This window comes from Protopterus annectens, chromosome 8.part0 (assembly GCF_019279795.1).
Source record: "Protopterus annectens isolate FY-2018-M chromosome 8.part0, PAN1.0, whole genome shotgun sequence".
Lineage (NCBI taxonomy): Eukaryota > Metazoa > Chordata > Ceratodontiformes > Protopteridae > Protopterus > Protopterus annectens.
In genome coordinates, this window is record NC_056741.1 from 1071076062 (window position 1) to 1071093096 (window position 17035).

A 17035-nucleotide genomic window follows, 5' to 3' on the forward strand; every position below is an offset into this window, starting at 1 on the left:
GAGCGAGAATGTGTACGCCTGTTTGGCTACCAGTATGCGAGTATTGCACTAGTAAAGCAATGTAGAGGCTAACCGAGTATAAGAAGCTGTAACCAGAGGTTAGCATTGCTTAACACCATGCAAACCCATGCACACCCACTCAAAACTGCTTTAATGTGCCTTACTCCCTCCATATCCAATGGCCTTGTTCTGCCCTGCAACGAAATAAACGGCCTCTGCAAGACTCGGAACCAGGACCCTGCACACACAGCTAATGTGATTTACCAATACGCCATGGCAGATATACAGACAACAGACATTACCACAAACATTTACAGTGCAGTCATTCAACAGTATAGGTTCATAGGTTCATAGGTAGGTACTAGGTTATTGGCCCTGGGGCCTGTACAAGCCCAGCCAAAAAGGTACCCTGGCTTTTGCCACCCAAGAAAATTATTTTCCTGTGCCAGTGTTGAACAGAGCCACAGAGGTGATCCCCGGGGTGAATTTCCTATTTCCCATCCAATCATCAAGATTTTTCTTGAAGAGAGCTAATGAGGAGCTTTGTTTAATATAGATAGGTAGTTTATTCCAGAGTATGGGAAGTCTCTGGGACAGAAATCTATCCCTCCGGCATGTTCTGTTTAATGTGGTGACAAGGTTTAGGTCCCTAGAGCGTGTAGCTCAGAGGGATTGGGATTTCTTTAAGTGGAACATGTCCAACAGCTCTGGGTTTGACATAGCTTTGTATGTTAGGCAGAGATCACCTCTGAGTAGGTGATATGCGACGGAGTAAAGCTGGAGTTTTTTGAGACGGTCTGTGTACAGCATCTGTTTGAGGCTGGTAATCTTCTTTGTGAGGTATTTCTGAAGCCTTTCCAGTTGTTGTAGATGTCTTGTGAGGTACATACCAAAAGGGGCATTGTACTCTATAATGGGTCTAATGAGTGATGAGTAGAGGGGAGCAATGACCTCTTTTTTTCTGGATGAGAAACCTTTTGTGATGAGGTGTGCCACGTTGAAGGATTTCCTGACTACTGTGGCAATGTGGTTATCAAAGGAGAGACTACTATCCACCTGCATCCCAAGGTCTCTTATCACACTTTCAGTGTTAAGTATTCTACTGCCTATGTTGTAGTTCATGGGTACAGAGTTTTTACCAAAGGGGATGACAATGCATTTTTTGGCATTGAGCTTGAGACCATGGCTTTGACACCAGGCATCTGTCTCAGTGAGGCCCTTTTGTAGGATGTCCACATCGTTAGGAGTTTCGATTATGGCTCCTAGTTTGCAGTCATCTGTGAACTTCATTAGCCAAAGACCTTCTGTGTTAGCCTGTACTTCAGAGAAGTAGATAACAAACAGGAGAGGACACAGGACTGAACCCTGTGGTACTCCACTTGTCACTGGTCTGAAGTCGAATTTGGAGTCTGCTACTTTCACAGTGTGGGTTCTGTCAGTGAGCCAGTTGGCAACCCATCTTGTGACATAGGGATTTATACCTAGTTTGGTGAGTTTATCTATAATTCCAGAGTGGAGGATGGTGTCAAAAGCCTTGGCAAGATCTAGATAGGCTGTGTGAACCACCTTACCCTTGTCTATGGCTTTGGTGACTGCTTCAAAGAAGTCTGTCAGGTTTAGGAGACATGATCTACCTTTTACAAACCTGAACTGGGTGGGATCCAGAGTTTGGAGATTACCAATATCTTTGTTTATAAGTTCCATGATGATATGTTCCATGGCCTTGCAGACCAGGCTCGTCAGGCTAATGGGGCGGTAGCTCCTCGGGTCCATGGTGGCTCCCCCCTTGTGGAGTGGGATAACCGTTGCTGTGCGCCATTCAGCAGGCACAAAGCCTGAGGTGAGGCTATGATTGAACATGGTACTTAGGTGGGGTGCCAGTTCGTTCTGAAGTTTGTGTAGAACACAGCCTGGGATGTTGTCTGGTCCCATGGATGCTGTGTTCTTGGCTTTGGAGAGTGTGTTTTTTACCTGTGCAGCCGTGATTACAGGAACTTTGCATTCTTCCAGTATAGAGATGGGCTCTTTAGGGGGTGAGAGGGGGTTAAAGTTAGCACTGAACCTATCTGCCAGGATGTTGGCAATATCAGTTGGGTCTGTATATTTAGTGCCATTGTGCTGTAACTCAGAGCAGATCTGAGTGTTGCCATTGAGATTCTTGACATAGCTATAGAATGCTTTGTGGTTGTCTTTAGAATCAGTGGCAATTTTGTTTTCATAACTAGCTTTGGAGGATTTTATGAGGGATCTCAGCTTCTTACTGAGGCTGACCAGGGAGTTCCTCTAATCATGGGATTTTACTCTTTTTTGCAACAGTTTCTTTCTTCTGTTGTAGAGTTTGTTTATGGCAGGGGACCACCAGATTGGCTTCCTTTTTTTTGGAGGCTAGCATCTTGGTTTTGTTTGGGATAGCACGATCCATGCACTCATGTAAGTGCTTATAAAGTGCAATTGTGCAGGATTCAGTAGTCATAACTGTATTGTCCATCTGCATGGGTGTCATGAAGTTCACCACTTCTGTCTTAAGAAGCATGAAGTTGGTTTTGGAGACATTTTTTACCATGGTTTCCTTAATGGAGGGTGGAGGCAGGATGTGGATATCTAAGGTAATTAGCTTATGGTTGGAGCGGGCCAATGAAGCGATGACTTCAGGTGTGGAACACCAGTCACTCATATTGGTAATGACTAGATCCAGGATATTGTTATCCCTGGTGGGGGTGTGGATAAGTTGATCCAGGGAATTGGAGTTTATGAATTCCAGAAAGTGCTGAGCAAAGGAATTGGTACATGAGTAGTTTTCCCAGTTAATGGTGGGGTAGTTGAAATCACCCATTATTAGGGTGTTTGGTTGAACCCTAATATTTTCCAGTACATCAAGAAAAGAGGAGTGGGAATCCTGGGGCATGGTGGGTGTCAGGTGAGCTGTAGCAAGCTACAATTTGGATTGCAGTTTTGCCCAGAGTTAGCTGCACTTGGATAACCTCTGCTGCATTATGCTGAGCAACTAGCCTGGAGGTGTAGATATCCTTAATGAATATGGACACACCTCCGCTTTTGGTGTTCCAGTCCAGGTTACATGGCCAAAAAGTGTGGTATGAGTTATAGCCTGGTAGTGCAGGGGTGCTCTCTGGAGCCTTGAACCAGATCTCAGTCACTGCACAGATATCGATGTTCTCCATTTTAAGGAGTGCCTCGAGTGAGTGCATTTTGAGATTTAGACTTCTAGCATTGAGTAGCATCACCCTCAGTTTTTGCTTGCCTGCTCCTGTTACGGTGGTGAATTTGTCATTTGAACCTTGCCTAAAAAATGCACTATGGGGGCAGCAAGAACCTTAGTCAGTATCCGGAATCCCAGGGGTGACAGGTGCAGGCCATCTCTGGCAAAGCATCGTGGTCTGTCGACCATGTCATCTCAGGCAGACAGATACTGGATCCCTTTAGAATGGCACCAGAAGCTTAGCTAATTGTTGAAGTCAATCATTTTGTCCTTGTACTGTGGCATCATTCTGGGTGATGGCAGAATGCTACTCAGGGCTAGGGTCATACCTGCCTGGGCTACAAGATTGAAGAACTCTTCCATGTCTCTTTTCATATAGTCCAGGTAGGTATGTCTCAGGTCATTCACACCAACATGGACAATGACAGAGTCATATTTGTACTTGCTGTGAAGTGACCTGATTGCATGGGTTATGTGATGGATCCTGGCACCCGACAGGCAGCTGATAGTAACCTTCTCCTTGTTTAGCCTGGTGAGGGGGACATCAGTGTGCCTGACTATATAGTCGCCTATGACTAGTGTGTTGGGTACGTTGTTTTGCCTTATTGGCTGTGGTTGAGTGGCACACTGAGTCTGCGGGCTATGTGTCATTTGGGTAGTGTTGGGGGTGGAAGTTGCTTGCATTTCTGCTTTGGAGGTCTCTGTTGCTTGAGCAGATTATTATTGAGAGCCTCTGCAAATGTTTTTGTGTTTCTATGTGTGGATTTTGGTGATGTAGATTTACTGAGACTATGTGATGAGTGTGGTGTGGTGCAAGTGTTTACCTTCTCCTCTTGACTGTCAAGTTCAGTATTGATTGGAGAGAGCTTTACCTCCAGTTGGGCTAGATAAGTGCATCTCTCACAGGTTGTAGTGTTGGGTGGTAGGAGGAGAGGGTTGTCTGTGTACGAGGCAATTTCTACATTGCCCCAAGATGCCCAGATTCATCCGATAGACAGGAGAGAACACTGGGAGCTGACCCTTGGACATGCCTTAATAAAAAAAATATTTTCCTCTAGATAAGTGAGGAAAGTGAGTACAAGAACTGTTTTTCTCTAAGCAAGTGAGGAAAGTAAGTAACAAAACTGTTTCCTCTAGGTAATGAGGAAGGTTGAGTGCTGTAGTAATTAGTAGGTTATTTAGTGCTTACAAGTTCTGAACAAGTGCTGATCACGAATAAGCAAATTCAAGTGCTAAAAGTAAAAATCTGTATCTGGACTAAGCTAGTTACAGGAAAGGGGGAAACAAGTGCAAATGGGGCTTTTTAATCAGAAAGCTAAGAGAGATGGAAAAACTGTGCAAATGGCCAATAACTACAATTTCTGGGCCAGAACCACTCCTTGTGTGGTAGATAGGTTACCTAGTGCTTACCACTCCCACTGATAAGCTAGAAGGCTTCCTTCCAACACAGAAAGCTTGGGGAATGTATCCCATCATGTAGATGTATATGTGAGTGTTTATGTCCAGCATATAGGTACATACATATATAGAGATATATCAGGAACATACCATGTGGCAACAAAGCATTACAAATGAATGAAACAGGAAACACCAGCGATGCCTGTATTATGTACTGGTGTTATTCTATGTAATTTCAAGACTCCCTCAGACAGACATGTGTCATTCATACACGCAAACAGTTGTACATTGGCTGTATACATCACTCTGTGCATGTAATGTACATTAACACAACAGTACCTATCCAATCATTATGTGAGAGCAGTACTCTTGCAAGGTGCTGTGTGCAACATCATCATCATAATAAAGGTAAATGGGGTAACCATAGAAGAACCGGTAGTGTTGTGTGTACAATGGGGTCATCCTCATCACGTGTACCAGGACAATTTAGGAGTGATGTGCATACCAGGATCGTGCACCTGAGGGACAGGGGTGAGGATAACAGGAGTATGTTGTGATGAATATTACAAGGGTTACATGTGTCCAGTGGACATGTCTGTGAAATGGACAGCTATGTATAGGGCAGATGTTGTCCAAGGAACCAATTGGCCTTATGTTTCCATAGGGTGAGAGTGGGATGTGGGGGAAGGAGAGTAGTTATGCCCGTGGAGGAGAGGTAGGGTAGAATCACAGACAAGACAGCATACAGGGTCGGTTTATGACACGTGGGGGGATACAGCTCAGACAGGGATGGGTGTTCAGCATTCAGAAGACCATGGGAATAGTGGGACAGAGGTCCACAGCCATGGGCAGCCACCACTGCACCAAAACAGCTGCAAAGGAGGCAGTGCTGGGGGCTGTCCAGGAGGGGCAGCCTCACCCTGTAAATGTGACACTCTGCCGTTGAGCTTGTGTATCTGGCTTCGGAACCCCTTAGTGAGCCCCCAACGCACCATGTCTGGGACCGCATGACAGCAGACATGTTCCTGTCTGGCTCTGATCCCAGGGGGGACATGCCCCATCCTCAGTGGTGGTACCACCAGAAGGTGGTGCAGAGCCTACAGAGGTTGAGTTCCAAGGCTGGGCCCCAGATGTGCTGGTGCTCGGTGCCATGGTCAGCTGAAGTGGGACAGGAGGTTCGGCCGGGACCTCCCAACCCATACAGCCTATGGTGTTGCAGTTTAAACTCAGATATGGCTTAGTGATAGACAACAGCATTCAGGATTACCTACAACAGTATGCATAGATATCACCATCAACCCAACACAACAGATGGTATACATTTGCAGAGGGAGCACAACACATGGATATATACTGCATGACATCTGTACAATGTGTAGTAGATGTGTGACTGCAGCTATGAACAGTTGCCCATTATTGGCTTGTCACTGGGAACCCCAGACAGTGTCTGTTATACCACTGTTTCATGTGACATACGTCCAGTCAGGGATGTGATGGCAGTAACACATCCCTCTCACCATGTACTGTCTGCAATCCTCACACTATGTTCCTGCTGTGCACAGATGTGTGTTCAGTGTGTAACACAGGAAACAAATGGTTCCACACACTGACCAGTCCACAGATGGCTCTGCAGATGGGGGGTCCCTCATGAACAGAGTACTATAATGTCTGTTTTAAAACATGAATAATAGCCATTACCACACACAACATGTTAAACAGGCAGTAGTCTCAATGTAGCATAGCTACACTTACATGCTGTAGTCATGTGTGGCACATCACCCTCCTGTCTTTAGGCTATTTCCCACTGTGTATGATCTTTGAGGAACATCCAGATATCATCTGTGATGCCGTTTCAAAACACCACATCAAGGTACCGCTCACAGCGACTGTTATGGCCAAACACCAACATGATGTTCCTAGATAGTTTACTGTGTTTATCATGCGAATGGCTATGGGAAAACCATCACAGCTGTTCCACATGCAATCGGCTAGAGGAGGACTGCAATAGGTGCAGGGGCCATCACCTGATCATGTCCATCACTTACAATACACATGCTGCTGCTGAGCAGGTGTACACCTCCACATCCACTAGAGAGTGTGTGGAAGGGACAGACAAAGTACACCAGAGAAGGACTTGGAGACTAAACTCTAAGTATCGTCTGCCACACGCCTAATAGTACAGGGGTCAAACCCCTGACTGACTAGTCATTACTATTACATGTGCATGAAGTTACTACATGTGCCATAAAGCCGACATGTTGCTGTGCTGTAAGAACATATGTGTGTGTAGGTGAGAGACATCTGCAACAGAAATATAGTAGACATACATTAGGTGTAGCACACATGGCTGTCCACGTGAACGAATGTCATTGTCACCACAACCACACTCTCTAATGGACTTGCATTGACACTCTTTGCCAGGGCCACAAATATACAACCTAACTACTTAGTTTCCACACTGCAGTAATTCACAGGACTACATGCGCCACAGGGGATATCTGGAGGTTCTATGGGCTAGGGCATGTGAAAGTGTTTGACATCTGTTGGTATGCCAATGAGGGTTATACTGGGAGTGACTGTGGTTGGGAGCATCATAACCCACACGCAGACACAAGGTGCCAGTACTGACATGCATGTGTGCATTGCTTCATGGGTGTGTAGTGGTTTGCTATGCAAGATGGCTGTACAAGGCTGGGTGAGGGGTAACCTTTGGCATCGCGTCACCCAACAATGGTGTGTAGTGTGGTACAGGGGTGTAGTGTCTGTGATGTCCCACACAGATGAGTACTGCATGATCTGCCCTGACATCCTGGTTACCAATGTGTATGGCCATAGCTTTGCAATGCATGCCATGTCTGTGTTTGATAGTCCTTCACATGGACATTGCCTGGGATGTGCATGTCCCACAATACTGTACAGTGACATGTACAGGTGTACCTGGTTTGGCAGTCATATGTGTACACAGACTGTTTTCCCCGATATACCAATAATGGCCTGGTGTGGCAAAACCTGCTTATATTCAGCAGGTCGACTCTGCACCCGCATTGATAGCAAGATACAGGTATTCCCTGGTGTCAGTGGCATTGATCCATACAGGGCATATGTGTATGGCATTGTATGGCCTCTATGGATCACATTTGATGGCACCACATATGTTGCAGGCATCCAGTGGGGAACATAGTGAAGGCACATTGTCCGCAATTATGTGCCTATTGTACCGCTGTACAGGGTGCCATGTCCTCTGCAGCTCACTGCATTCACACTATGCCTACTATCTGTCATCAATGTGCATGGTATTAGCAACATAGTGGGATATCCTAGGCAAGTGTGTTGGTGTATGGCACATGGGAGCAGGACATATACCGGGTACTAGTAGGGTTGCATAGTTTGTTCACCAGGCCTTTTGCCAGATGTAGGGGTATGGCTTGCCAACACAGTCCTGTGGCTGACTGACATCTGTACTTCTTGTGAGGTGGCCAATGTGTCATAAGATGGACACCATATAGGAAAACTACAAAATCCACTCCGCAACATGTCCAGTGGTTAGACACTCACAGCCAACTCTACACAGGCTCTGACAGCCAAACACACACACTTGCCATGTCCTGTATTCGAACCCCTACCTACTGTATCACACTGCAGCAATACACATTTAGGGCACTCGCTAAGGTGAATACTGGGTTACAGCACTCCTACAGGTGCATTCCTAGGTGGGTAAAAACAGCAGGATTGACAAAGGTAGTCATGTGATTTGTACAGAGAGTGCATACTCTACAAAGCACTGTACTTGTCTCACATGAGCAGACACACACACACACACACACACACACACACACACACACACACACACACACACACACACACACACACACACACTCACACACACACACACACACACACACACACACACACACACACACACACACACACACACACACACAGTTGGCATGTCTCGATTAGAACACTGGCCTAACTACTTTATCACACTACAGCATTACGCAGTTACAGAACGCGCGACCGCACACACACACACACACACACACACACACACACACACACACACACACACACACACACACACACACACACTCACACACTCACACACACTCACACACTCACACACACTCACACACACACACACTCACACACTCACACACACTCACACACACACGCATACTCACACACACACTCACTCACACACTCACTCACACACACACACACACACACACTCACTCAAACACTCACACTCACTCACACACTCAGACACACTCTAACACACACACACACACACACACACACACACACACACACACACACACACACACACACACACACACACACAGTTGGCATGTCTCGGATTAGAACACTGACCTAACTACTTTATCACACTACAGCATTAGGCAGTTACAGAATGCGCTACCGAGATTACTGGGTCACAGTACTCCCAGAGGTGTATTTCTAGGTGGGTGACATCATCAGCCTTGCCAAAGTTGGGTATAGGAATTGTATGGAGTGTGAGCAGTCTAAAAGCATTATTCTGTCCTCAGGCAGACAAACACACACACACACACACACACACACACACACACACACACACGACAGTGGTGGGATCAGAACATCTGCCTATCTACAGATCACTATTACAATACTACATAGTTACAAGTCACGCCACAGAGACTACACATTTCAAGGCTATCATTATGACCTTCTAGGAATGTGGAAATCAACAGGGATGCTGGCAGTTAAGATGTACATACCTGTGAACCTATGTGTTTAACCCCACGAAATGGCTAGGTACACGAAGAAAAGCACAGTGCCAAGAAAATATTTCCAACTACTTTATTCAGTACGAAATCCACTCCACGAACTCAGTACTATACAAAGTACTGCACGCAAGAATCAAACACACAAGGTTGAGCGCTTTCATCTGCAAAGGCAGATTTCATCAGAACCAAGAAGCTCCCAGTCTTTGTTCTTAAATAACTGGTTTGGCGCCAAAATTAGTGAATTAATTAATTAGATGCTCACTCATAATATACATCATTGCAAAATCTATGCGCAGAATGGTAAATGTTGTTGTTCTTAATATAAATTAACAAAACACAACCTAAAATTTTTTAATCCCTAAAACACTTACTATAATATGTACAAATATAAATGTATGGGATTATATATAAAAATGTATGAAATATATGAAATTGTATATAAAATTGTACCTATATACATATATATATATATGAAATATGTATAAAGGATATATGTCTATGTTTGAAGTATGTATAAATAAAATGAATATATTCTAATATGTCCTAAATTGTATAGTACCTAATGCCAAAAAAATAAAAAATATATTAAAATATTAAAAGTCAAGGTACTGAAGAAATACTCTGAATAACTAAAATGCAAGGGCTGGTAGAATTCAACATCAATTCCAAGGTAGTGCATGCTTATACCATAAAAATGATTAAAATGATTAAACAATTGTACAATTTATACAAAATTTTTTCAAAAAATAATCCTAATCTTGCTCCAAAACTAATCTAATTTTACATAAAAGCAATATATAAAAATTTAATAATAATATATAGAGAAATATGGAGATATAATAATAATAATGTAATGCATTGATATTTAGTGAGGGAACTAGTAAAAGCCAAAGGCAACTGCGCTAGCTGTCAAAAATAAGAAAGGGTTTGATACTAATGTGGTCATTAAGGCCAGGTTTAGTAGTTGCGTCACATATCATTTGCCATTTACTTTCAAGAAGAGACAAATAACATTTCCAATTGCCTCCAGCAGTTGTTGTGTCAATGTGATCTATAATGCTAAACAGAAAGGAATGCTCATTACCCCTGTCAATAATATGCCTGCTTAACGCATTGTTGGGATCTTTCTTCCTTATCCTATAGGTGTGTTCATAAATACGAGTCTTGAGTCTCCTTTCTGTTTTGCCTATATAAAATGCATCACATCCCTCACAGGTGGCAACATAAACTAATCTAGATGTATTGCAGTTACCACCTTTGCTGTACAGGCAATTGTGGGTGATGTTGTTCAATTTCAAAACCTTACTTGTATTGATTAATCTACACTGCTTACAAGATCCACATTTATTGGTGTATCCATTCATTGTGGCCTCTCTGTGTTTCAGCTGAGTCGTTTCTAACAACCTTTTAATGTTGAAAGAAGTTTTGTACACAAACGTGGGGGCTTTCCCCACAACACTAGTAGAATCCTCTGATGTTCTGAAAAGATTCCAGTGTTTTAATAATATCTCCTTAAGTGTATTGACATAAGGACTATAAGTGAGGACACAAATACATCCTCCTATTCCTCTCTTCTTTTCTTGTGAGATGAAAGGTTTGCCTAATAAAGGTGGGTATTTGTTCCCCCATTCTTTCATAATGGAAGTTTGAATAGGTTTTATCAAGTTGTTCGGATATCCCCTATTAGAAAACATTTCAAATATGCTGTTTAATTCACTTCCATAAACTCCTGGTCGACATCGTGCAGCTCGAATGCACTGACCTTTAAAGATGTTTTTGAATATATGGGGTGGATGACAACTGTTATAATACAAATAGTCATTCGAAAATGTTTTTTTCCTATATATTTGGGATTGAAATCCACTCTCAGTGGTGGATATATACGTGTCCAAATAAGCTATACCCTGAGACTCCACATTATAAGTGAATTTCAAAAATTCCGTTGTATTATTTAAATAATCAATAAATTCAGGTATCAAATGGGCTGGTCCTTTCCATAAGACAAATAAGTCATCCAGATATCGACTATAATAGGAAACATGCTTGTAATAAGTACTTGGGAATACAAACAAAGATTCCCATTCGAGCATTACAACGTTGGCGAAAACTGGGGCACATGAAGCCCCCATGGCAACTCCTCTGTTTTGTCTGAATAATTCCCCTTGAAATTGCAGGTAATTGTGTTCTAGGACCAACCTCATCATATCAACCAACAAATTGATTTTCTCATAACTCAACCCAGAATATCTCTTTAACCCATCAAAAAAGAAGTCCAGACCTTTCTCCTTGGGAATACAGGAGAAAAGGTCAATGACGTCTATGGTTATGAAAGTTTGACCATGATGCCAAATCGTTGGTGTGAGTCTACTCAAAAAATTCCAGGAGTCTTTAATGAGATGTTCAGCATTTTGATATACTTGCTTTGTCCAAGAGTCAATGGTGACACCGATATTGTAGGTTTTGGACTTGGAACCGGAAATTATAGGTCTAAAGGGGGGTCGATTGACGTTCTTGTGTATCTTCGGAATCCCTATGATTGTAGCCATCTTGGGAAATTCATTTCTCATAAACTCATAAGTTTCATTCGTGATCCTATTGTCGACTAGAAATTCTTCAATGGCTAGGTCAATACGCTGGTAACCAATGTTGACCTGATTGCGGGACACTTCTTCATAGTTTCCGGATTCATGTAGTATGTTCAAGATTTCCTGATTGTAATCGACAGTGTTGAACAACACTATCCCTCCCCCTTTGTCCGGTTTCATAATCCTGAGATCTTGGTTACCCATGACTGTGTTCAAACACTCTCTTTCCTCCACTGTAAGGTTGTCCTGTAAGTGATCAGAAGGTAGAGTAGCATGCTTTTTAATATTATTGGAAAACCAATATATATCACTAGCAACCATCTTTTCATATTGGGCTACAATAGGATTATATCCTGGAACATAGGTACTTTTCCGTTTGGTTCTTACCCGATGATCTTCTACGTGCTGTTCCGTATTATCTTCATGGTTGTTATCCTTGAATTGAAAAGCCAAGTTCATCCTCCTAGAAAGAAGCTTAATCTCCTTTATGGTGTCAAAAATGTTGAACTTGGAAGTGGGGATGAATTTCATGCCCCTGCAAAATAAGGAACAAAATTCCTCAGAAACAACAAGATCAGTATAATTACCCGCAAGCCTTTGTATGTGTGAATGACCACAGGTTGAACATGTGAGATGGTGGAACATGTAGAATGATCATAGGTATTGGGCTGTGGTCCCCTGGGGTCTGGTCTCCCTAGCCCCACTTGGTAACCAGGATTTAGTATCTTGTCCTGTACGTTTTGGGAGCTGGATGGAATCGTCCCCCCTGAAAATTTTGTTCGCCCTCTACCCTCCATGTGTCCTTTCTTTCCCTTCCGTGGGTCTCATGTCCTTTGTTATATCTACTCACATAACTCTTGTACTGAGGCCACACGTATGCTCTCTGCTGTTTATAGGCCGTGATGTCTCTATCAATTTTACCTTTCTTTCTATTTATTATAGTGTTCGCTTTAAATTCCACTGTACTAAATTGTTTGTGATACAAATCACACCATAAATTAAAATGTTCATCCTGCAATATTTCCTCATTAAGTTTGTCAATTTCATTTGTTAAATGAACTAGTTTTTCCTCATTACATGCAATTAATTTCTCTATGTATAATGTGCCAAACTGATCAAACAATTTATTGAAATCATGCACAACATTCTCAGTATATTCCAACCCCAACGGCAATTTAAAAAATCTTAACCCCTTCGGTATAATACCTAACTCTATGCATTGTATTAGGTAAGAATTGTCAATTTTGATACTTTTGGCTTGTATAAGCCTCTTACCTAAAGCATATATTTTTTGCTTGATACTCCCTTCCTCAGATCTAATCGGGGTTCTGTTAAAATCAACACAATTATCATTCTGTGTAAATGCAACATCCCTGTTAATAAAATTATTAACATTATAATGTTTGAAAGCTTTTTCATTCACAACATAACCACTTTTCTTATTTTGAACATATTGTAAATCTCTAGGGCTCGATCCTGTTTTCCTGTAATTGTTATGAGAAACAGTACCTTTGTGTGACTCAACCCGCTGAGCCACAGAGGAATAGGTTTTCACCATATCTTTCCTTTTTGGTTTAGCCCCCAGTCTCTGCGGTTCGTCATCTAGATGGAACAAACTGAAATCGAAAGTACATTCAGCGTCCAGTGAAATATTTAAATGGTTGTCCTCCACACTAGTTTCTTTCAAATTCAATCTAGTTGACCGCTTGCTTGCTTCCCCTTCAGTAAACGAACCTCTGGTATGGTGGGGTTGAGCATTTGGTATTTCGATAGAACTGTTAAGATGGAGATCTGAGTCCATACTGCATTTCCGCCTTTCTCGGTCCTTCACCTCGTTACATTCATCACTTCTGTTACTGGCACATACCTCCTTTCCTCCGTTACGGGCTTTCTGAAGCGTTTCCTTGTCCAAATTGGTTAGGAAAGAAAACTTGCTAACCATAGCCAACAGTTTGCTTATCGACATGGGGCGTAACCTCCGCCCTTAAAGAGACAAGCTCTTCACGATCTGTAGGAACCGGCAATTCCTCGAGCACTTCAGCCATCGCAAAAAGTCACCAAGAACAAACTGAATTAGAACAAACTTACAACCCCACGAAATGGCTAGGTACACGAAGAAAAGCACAGTGCCAAGAAAATATTTCCAACTGCTTTATTCAGTACGAAATCCACTCCACGAACTCAGTACTATACAAAGTACTGCACGCAAGAATCAAACACACAAGGTTGAGCGCTTTCATCTGCAAAGGCAGATTTCATCAGAACCAAGAAGCTCCCAATCTTTGTTCTTAAATAACTGGTTTGGCGCCAAAATTAGTGAATTAATTAATTAGATGTTCACTCATAATATACATCATTGCAAAATCTATGCGCAGAATGGTAAATGTTGTTGTTCTTAATATAAATTAACAAAACACAACCTAAAATTGGGGCTAAACCAAAAAGGAAAGATATGGTGAAAACCTATTCCTCTGTGGCTCAGCGGGTTGAGTCACACAAAGGTACTGTTTCTCATAACAATTACAGGAAAACAGGATCGAGCCCTAGAGATTTACAATATGTTCAAAATAAGAAAAGTGGTTATGTTGTGAATGAAAAAGGTTTCAAACATTATAATGTTAATAATTTTATTAACAGGGATGTTGCATTTACACAGAATGATAATTGTGTTGATTTTAACAGAACCCCGATTAGATCTGAGGAAGGGAGTATCAAGCAAAAAATATATGCTTTAGGTAAGAGGCTTATACAAGCCAAAAGTATCAAAATTGACAATTCTTACCTAATACAATGCATAGAGTTAGGTATTATACCGAAGGGGTTAAGATTTTTTAAATTGCCGTTGGGGTTGGAATATACTGAGAATGTTGTGCATGATTTCAATAAATTGTTTGATCAGTTTGGCACATTATACATAGAGAAATTAATTGCATGTAATGAGGAAAAACTAGTTCATTTAACAAATGAAATTGACAAACTTAATGAGGAAATATTGCAGGATGAACATTTTAATTTATGGTGTGATTTGTATCACAAACAATTTAGTACAGTGGAATTTAAAGCTTAACACTATAATAAATAGAAAGAAAGGTAAAATTGATAGAGACATCACGGCCTATAAACAGCAGAGAGCATACGTGTGGCCTCAGTACAAGAGTTATGTGAGTAGATATAACAAAGGACATGAGACCCACGGAAGGGAAAGAAAGGACACATGGAGGGTAGAGGGCGAACAAAATTTTCAGGGGGGACGATTCCATCCAGCTCCCAAAACGTACAGGACAAGATACTAAATCCTGGTTACCAAGTGGGGCTAGGGAGACCAGACCCCAGGGGACCACAGCCCAATACCTATGATCATTCTACATGTTCCACCATCTCACATGTTCAACCTGTGGTCATTCACACATACAAAGGCTTGCAGGTATATAATTATACTGATCTTGTTGTTTCTGAGGAATTTTGTTCCTTATTTTGCAGGGGCATGAAATTCATCCCCACTTCCAAGTTCAACATTTTTGACACCATAAAGGAGATTAAGCTTCTTTCTAGGAGGATGAACTTGGCTTTTCAATTCAAGGATAACAACCATGAAGATAATATGGAACAGCACGTAGAAGATCATCGGGTAAGAACCAAACGGAAAAGTACCTATGTTCCAGGATATAATCCTATTGTAGCCCAATATGAAAAGATGGTTGCTAGTGATATATATTGGTTTTCCAATAATATTAAAAAGCATGCTACTCTACCTTCTGATCACTTACAGGACAACCTTACAGTGGAGGAAAGAGAGTGTTTGAACACAGTCATGGGTAACCAAGATCTCAGGATTATGAAACCGGACAAAGGGGGAGGGATAGTGTTGTTCAACACTGTCGATTACAATCAGGAAATCTTGAACATACTACATGAATCCGGAAACTATGAAGAAGTGTCCCGCAATCAGGTCAACATTGGTTACCAGCGTATTGACCTAGCCATTGAAGAATTTCTAGTCGACAATAGGATCAATAATGAAACTTATGAGTTTATGAGAAATGAATTTCCCAAGATGGCTACAATCATAGGGATTCCGAAGATACACAAGAACGTCAATCGACCCCCCTTTAGACCTATAATTTGGTTCCAAGTCCAAAACCTACAATATCGGTGTCACCATTGACTCTTGGACAAAGCAAGTATATCAAATGCTGAACATCTCATTAAAGACTCCTGGAATTTTTTGAGTAGACTCACACCAACGATTTGGCATCATGGTCAAACTTTCATAACCATAGACGCCATTGACCTTTTCTCCTGTATTCCCAAGGAGAAAGGTCTGGACTTCTTTTTTGATGGGTTAAAGAGATATTCTGGGTTGAGTTATGAGAAAATCAATTTGTTGGTTGATATGATGAGGTTGGTCCTAGAACACAATTACCTGCAATTTCAAGGGGAATTATTCAGACAAAACAGAGGAGTTGCCATGGGGGCTTCCATGTGCCCCAGTTTTCATAACGCTAGAATGCTCGAATGGGAATCTTTGTTTGTATTCCCAAGTACTTATTACAAGCATGTTTCCTATTATAGTCTATATCTGGATGACTTATTTGTCTTATGGAAAGGACCAGCCCATTTGATACCTGAATTTATTGATTATTTAAATAATACAACGGAATTTTTGAAATTCACTTATAATGTGGAGTCTCAGGGTATAGCTTATTTGGACACGTATATATCCACCACTGAGAGTGGATTTCAATCCCAAATATATAGGAAAAACATTTTAGAATGACTATTTGTATTATAACAGTTGTCATCCACCCCATATATTCAAAAACATCTTTAAAGGTCAGTGCATTGAGCTGCACGCATGCTCGACCAGGAGTTTATGGAGAGTGAATTAAACAGCATATTTGAAATGTTTTCTAATAGGGATATCCAACAACTTGATAAAACCTATTCAAACTTCCATTATGAAAGAATGGGGGAACAAATACCCACCTTTATTAGGCAAACCTTTCATCTCACAAGAAAAGAAGAGAGGAATAGGAGGATGTATTTGTGTCCTCACTTATAGTCCTTAT